Genomic DNA, 7581 nt, shown 5'->3' with positions numbered 1-7581 from the left:
ATGTTTATACTCACAGATAAAAGCTATCATCCATGCAACAGGGGAGATAAGATGGCTGACAGCACTAAGCTGCCTTCAGTACGCAATGCTGATGGCTGCTTTTTTGGCAGCCTGGGGGAGTATGCATGATTAAAGAGAGAAACTTAAGCTGAACCAGACCTTTTTTAAATTTTAAATACACTTTGGAGTAATGTTAACACATAACACTGAACATTTCACTGTGTATCTTAATAGTCTTAAGCAACTCCCTTTGTAAACAATTCATCCAGGAGTTAATTTGTCAAGTTCAATATGCATCAGAAAATATTCATTTCTATTTTAAAAGGGTCTTAATGCAGAAAAGCTTTTAATCTTGGACATGTCATCACCAGCCTTAAAGCAAAACTTACCCGAATATATACCCTGTGGTACAGCTATGCCAGAAAAAAAGGTGGGCATGATTTTTTTTCAACTTTTTACATCATTTTCCCATTCTCCCCACCCCAAAAATATTTTTTTAAAGAAATTTGGAAAGGCTAGACATATTTTACACATGTGCAAGAAATTAAAACAAAAGCCCCTTTTGTTAGAAAATATGTACTTGTGAAATTTAAAATCTGTCATCTTGGTTTAGTGGACTGAGACCAGGCTGGGAGCCAGGAAGCCCTGAATTCTGATTCCACCCCTTCATGCACCACCACTGTCCCTAGGTAAGTATTAGTAGATTTGCTAGGCTATTTTGACCCACTGGAAACTAAGTGATTGATTTTGGCTCATCGAAGGCTGAGGAGTCAATTTTGGGTCATGGTTGGATTCAGCTAAGTTATACTGATTTACATTAGTTGAAGATCTGACACTCTATATGAACAGAAGGGAAGATGTTATAGTGAGATCGGTGTGGGTCCAGAGGTAAGGCAGTTTAATATTAAATACAATATTCCTAAAAGGTAAAATATACTGATTTGGGCATGCAACCTTAACTAAATTTCCTGAGGAAGTATATACACATGCAATATCCTAAATGGATATGGATGCACATTACATGAATACAAAGTATAGTACTTTATTCACAGTACTTATATGTGGATTGGGCATTTGGATTGATGAGCAGGAAAGTCAATGGGCTTCCCAAAGTTTCATGTAAAGAAATACTAATTATTTTTTTTACACTTAACTGCTCACCTTCAGTATTACATTTTCATACAAACAAAGCTTCTAAATGGAGCTTAGTTAAAAATGCAGTCTATGGAAACAAAGGCTGAACTTTCACTTTGTAATTTATATGGCTTCAGAGAGAAAATAATATAGGCTTACAGGCAGGCGGTCTGTTAGCCAAGGAATCTGAGTCATGAAAAACACCATCAGATTCACATAGCAATAGAAATGATACATTGGAATGTTCAGGTCTTCTTTGTTTATCCTGGAATAATCTTTAGAATTCCTTTTTATCTGAGTATGTGCATGAGCGTGAGATGGCCTTGATATTGTTTATGCAAAAGAAGAGAAATTGTGCATTTTATCTTTCCATCTTTGGTTACATTAATCCTGATGATGATATATTCCCCTTAGATGCTGATCCCCAAAAGAACATCTACTCTAAATCTCCCTTCTCTTGGGATGGATCCATGATGTTTCAAATCCAAATTCTTTACCTTAAATTCCAATCTACATCAGGATGTTCTTTCAGGAATGCTATGCAAACTTCTCTATCCTTTTTTGGTAACTAATGTCGACAGGTCACACTGAATTTCTGTAGAACAAACTCATTATCTTTTCACATACAATTTAATATAATTTGTGTTTTGTTGAATGCGGGAGCCCCTTGGTGATAGCCCTGTAGGACAAATGCACTGATTAACACAGTCTCACCTTATGGAAAGTTCTATTGAATTACATAGAAAATGATGGGCTTTTGAAACAACCTATGAGATTTATTATTACTTATGTATATATTATTGTAGTACAGTAGCACCTAAAGGCCCCAGTTAAACCAGAGCCTCATTGTAAATCCCAGAACAGTTTCTGTGGAATGGAAAACTCCCACAGACTATAAAGTGAAATCTGGGTCTTATTTAAATCAGTGTCAAATACTGTTGTTTTCATAAAAAGCTTTAATGATAGTACTGTGCAACAAAGATACTACTTATTCTATAGTTGCCAATTAGAAAATTGAAACTAAGGGCTTAATCTTTCAACCCATATTCAGTTAAGAAGTTGTTTGCTTAGTTTATATATTTTGTTCACTTACAAGTAACCCTAATACTTCAGCTGGATTACTCACATGGGTAAGGGTTCATATTAAGGGAGCAGGTCCTTAACACTGCGGTATTTGGTATCACAATAAGTATTTAATTTTTCTACCACGGTTAATCATCAAATAGCGATTAGCTTAATTTTGATTACTGGCCCTGGTTGTCAGTTATATTAAGCCCCCTTTACATCATTCTGGAAATGTAAAGGGGCTTTAAAGTTGCTGTACACAAGCGGGCTCCCTAGCAAGTGTAGAACTGGCACAAGTTCTCTACACCAGCACTAGGTACATGAGGGGCAGGATGGAGACAAAGCTAGAATGCACTGCCAGGTGGTTATATATTGCTTCCCAGAGCTCACTGGAAACAGAGTGTAATTTAGAGTTCCACTGAATGTGCTCTAACTTATACCATGGGCCAGACCGGGCAGCCCCAGAAAATGATTCCTTCAAAGGTGGCCTAACACTACATTTACCTCTCTCCACCTATCACTCCATTCTTGCGCAAAGCTCAGGTCAGAAGTTTGGTGTTGATTGAGTTAGTTCTTCATACGATAAAATCCAGTGAAATGAGTTCAAATTTGTTTTGGATCCCAAGTCTTCAATCTATGGCACATTTCTCAAAGAGGCTAAAAGTCCCGATTAGATGTTAACTGTCCTGGTTAATCTGCAAACTTCCCAGGTGTTCACAGTCCTGGCCAGTGTCTTGTGGGGGCTAGGAAAGGGATCTCTACTTCTGTAAAGAATTGTGAGTATTTGGAAAACATTTAATCCTGAATCTGGAGAAACATTCAAAAACTTGAATTTTTTCACAGAACCGGAGGTCCACAAAATTTGTTTCAGATGTGCTGAAATGAAGTAAGTTTCCCGGGGTCTCCTGGAACCTGGAAGCGCTGATATCCCTGCCTCTGCAGCCATTCTTTTGGCAGGCTGCTAAGCAGCAGAGGAGCTTGGGAGCTGGGGTTCTCATCAACCTACCAGTAAGGCTGCCCTGAAAAATGTTACATCAGAAAATTTCCAACCAGCTCTAATCCTGGGTACTGGGTATGCTGAGTATACCTCAGAGTGGGCAGAAGGCCAGCTGGATATTGCCCATTTCCCCTGCCTCATTTGCCATTCTGTTCTTTGGCCGATATATGTATATGCACAGAGATGAATGGTTTTGGGGCAGGGAGCACATGGCTCTGTATTTTCTACTGTGATGGTGGGGGTAGAACAACGGAGGGGAAAGGAGGAAAAAATTCATTATCAGGTAAGTGAGGGAGATGGACAGAATAAATTGGGAATCAGTGACAGCTGGGGATGGAAGTGATTCATGTGGGAGCAAAGAAGGGGGAAGAGGAAATAGAGTGTAAAGGGGGGAGAAGGAGGGAATCAGCTGGGATAGGAAAGAAATGGACTAACAAAATGTACAGGAAATTGGAAAAATGCTTCCTAAAGTTGACAATAGGTATAAGAACAGGCTTGTAGTCCTCCCTCTGAACACAATAATTTACAAAGTTATCAAGAAAATGATAGGCATAGGAAGTGGATTAGGCCCTGATCCTACAATTGCCTGCAGGCAGACCCTTGCATGCACTGGGAGCCCTGTTGAAATCAGTGGTGCTCTGTGAAGGTGCACGAATTCATCCAGGCATTCATCTGTAAAATTAAAGCCTCAATCAGCTAGGGCCTGATCCTAGTAGAAGCTGAATGTTTCAACTCCTATTGAAGCAAATGTGAATTGAAGGCACTTGGCAGCTCTGAGGATTGGGTCTCCAGTTTCTCATTAGCATCATAAAAGAGATAGGTGATCAGGAGGGATTTAAATGTGGAGAGGGAAGCAGTTTTGTGGATCAAGGTCTTCCATGGCATGGGAGAAAGCATACAGTTAGCTGAGGAAGAAGCGGACAAACAAGGTGGTGATGAGGCATCATCGGCAGAGTGAAGGGGCTGGCATTGGGCAGGTTGGGCAACAGAGATTATTTATAGGGGTTTTCACAATATCGCAAAAAGGGGGATTTGTGTGTTTCAGTTCTCATAGTAAAATGGTATATTATAAATGTACTATTACGTGCACATGCAGTTCTCCGGCGGAGGTGGCTTGGAGATCTCCACACATCACCCTACATGACGAAGTGACCTTGGGTAGAAAAACTGTCAAATCTTGATTAGAGTGCCATTGATGGACATCACAAAACCACCACAAATTGATATAAGTGGAGGTCTCTTCTTGAAAGAGATCCAGGGCTGGAACAGCAAGGGGTCTGTGAGTCAAAACTAAGGTGTTTTGCCAAAATTTTGTTGGGAACCTTGAACCGGATCTGTCTGCTTCCCTTTAACTAGTGCTGTTACTTTGGTAAGTACTAAGTTCACTCCCATAACAAAGACCTAGATTTCTGACTTGCACAATACATCCACTCAAAGTTATTTTTGCAACTGAAAACGGTCACAAATTTATCCTAGGGGTTGAATTTCACCGTTTCTGATGCTTTTATCTTACTTTCATCATGAAACTGAAAGCAACAGACCTTATGATTAAAGTTTAAACAATTCACAAAATTCCACCAGGTAACAGGACAACACAACAAACCAAACCACCAACCTGTCTTCATCCTTTTTAGCCAGTTTTGCTAAAAGTAAGAAATGTTTCTAAAGCACAATCACAGTCTGAGTGCACCCTTCAGTAATAAAGTTCATCCCCACCATTTACATCATAAGAAGCAATGCCCAAAGTCAAAGCAACACAAAATGTGAAACAACTATCATTCCATGTTTATCCATGGACTCTTGTATGTTATATCCCTTTTCCCCACCCTTTGTCTGTTCTGTTTGTACAGTGCCTAGCACAATGGGTCTTCATTCTTGTCTGGTTCCTAGGCACTATTGTAATAAAATATGATTAACAGTAACAATGATCAAAATGGTAATTTGTAAAAAGACAGAATTGTTTCCTAGTTGTGCTTTAATTCCTTCATGATTTTTAATTAAAGCTGACCCTTTCTTTACACGAGGTGGTTGAGGCATGTTACAAACTAATTAAAATATAGATTCTCAAGGTGCTGAGGTCCCTAACTAAAATGGTCTGATTTCAATGGGAGATGCTGCAGGCTGAGTAGACATAGTTGAAAAACGTATTATGAAAAGAGGCTTTTTGACAACAAGGAATGTTTTTTACAAAATTAAAAAAAAACCCGTTGCCTAAAATGTTAAGTTAAAAAAAAATTAAAATGAATGGACAAAAACCAAACTATTTTCACTTTCATCACATTTTTTGCAGGGGAAAATCATTTCCTGACTAGTTCTTGTGGGTGAACACATTTGAAAATCTGTTCATGACATTAATAAAAGAGCACAATAAAAATGCCCATGTGAAAAAAATACCCTGTTTTACTAAAAATTATAAAAATGTGTAGAGGAGGATACTTCATGAGAATAGGGGAGTGTTCATTCTGGTTTTACAGAGGTATTTTATAATGGCCTTAAATAAAAATGTCCGGTGTATTCTTAGTCTCTCCAATTTTCTACTATATAATCTCTCTGGCTTTTTCTTATATTGTGGAGATAAAGATTTTGTGCAAGAGGATTGCTGAGATTTTATAATGACAACTACAGCAAAATAGAAACTCAGAAGAGAAAAAGCAGGGACACCATACAGCAAGTAATCTCTTGAGGCCAATAAATTATGACCACAACTATAGCCGGTATCATTTAAGTACTCTTTAGTTTCTGATGATAAAGCACTAGCTTATCACTGTGCTGACAACTGCAAGCCCCTGTGGCCCCAGTTTATAGCTTGTCCATTTGTTACCCAGCCAGCCACACTGAATTTAACACAACGCAATAAACTATTAAGTGGATCAGAAGCAGGAATGGACCCAAGCTTAGTCCAAACAAAAAATCCTTCAACATAGGAAGGGGAGGGTGGCAGGAGGAGATATCCAGAGGTCTTCTATCCATACACCATTTGTCTACTAAACATGTCAGTAATTGACTTCAGTAGTGATTAGAAGCTAGTCTGAACTAGCTACAGAGATGTTCCAAGAGGGGACATTTTGTTTAGGTAATTGAAAGTCCCTGTGACAGAACACTGAACTTTGTTACCTTTGGTACATGATCTATACAAATAAATAAACATGTTAGCAACAATAATGCAAATGGTAAAATTCTGGCTTGATGCTAGTTCCACTTGGGTGCTGTACTGGTGAAAAAAAATGACCTGGCTTAGAGGGGAAATGAAGACAGATATAAAACAAACACCCCTCCACACACACACACAAATATGTATATCACAAATGGAAGAAAGGAGGGAAGTTGATAGTAATGAATATAAACCAGAAGCTAGGAATTGTAGAGGATTGATATGGGAAGCAAAGAAAAAATCAATGGGCTGCAGTTAAGGACAATAAGAAGGAGGGTTTTAAGAATATTAAAAACAAAAAGTATCCTAAAATTAGTCGATAGAAGTGGCAGCATTATCAATAATAATTCAGAAAAGGCAGATGTGTTCATTAAATATTTCTGATCTGTATTTGGGAAAAAGGCAGATGGATCTAGTCATATCCTATGATGATCATGATGACAATATTTCCATTCCAATAGTAACTGAGGAGGATGATAAACGGCCGCTACTAAAGTTAGACATTTTTAAATCAGCAGGTCTGAAAAACTTGCATCCAAGAGTTTTAAAAGAGATGGCTTAATGAGCTCACTGAACCATTAATGTGTGACATTGATCCCAGGGAAGATGATGGATCAGATGGTAAGGGACTCCAATAATAAAGAATTAAAGGAGGATAATACAGTTAATGCCAATCAGCATGGATTTATGGGGAATAGATCTGTCAAGCTAACTTGATATCTTTTCCTGATAAGATTATTAGTTTGACTGATAAAAGTAATAGTGCTGATGTAATACACTGAGAGTTCTGTAAAGCATTTGACTTGCTACCATGCAACATTTTGAATAAAAAAGTAGAACAATACAAAGTTTATATGGCATATATGAAATGGTGTGAACAGAAGCAGGTGATAGTGAGTGATTTGTCCCGAAGTCTTTTAACATATACACAGATTTTATTATGAGAAAAGCTTGGAAGGTTCTGATGTAGTGGAAGGAACAGGGATTGCCATTGATGGACAATCAATGTCCATCAATCAACCTTAGATATGCTGATGCGACAACACTCTTTGCTACAATCACCAATGTAATGCAACTAATATTGGAGACTGTAAAAACAGTTAGTGAGGAATATGGACTATTCCTGAATGTGCCAAAAACAAAATGTAAGCCAAAAACAAAAATATGATGCTGTGATGAATGGGGGGGGGGTTCTGTCTGTAACACTTCTGAATTTTGAATGATTTTATGAAAT

At 38.1% G+C, this 7581-nt stretch overlaps 1 long non-coding RNA gene across 1 annotated transcript; it reads left to right on the top strand.

The window, feature by feature from the left end:
• The first annotated feature begins 367 nt into the window (after positions 1-367).
• On the top strand, positions 368-1676 carry LOC311515804. Its single transcript, XR_014710235.1, has 3 exons — positions 368-430; positions 614-689; positions 1549-1676. It is a non-coding gene; the product is annotated as an uncharacterized lncRNA (long non-coding RNA).
• Positions 1677-7581: the final 5905 nt, after the last annotated feature.

The sequence above is a fragment of the Lepidochelys olivacea genome (assembly GCF_965140295.1).
Source record: "Lepidochelys olivacea isolate rLepOli2 genome assembly, chromosome: 2".
Lineage (NCBI taxonomy): Eukaryota > Metazoa > Chordata > Testudines > Cheloniidae > Lepidochelys > Lepidochelys olivacea.
This window is presented reverse-complemented; position numbering and strand designations above follow the sequence as displayed.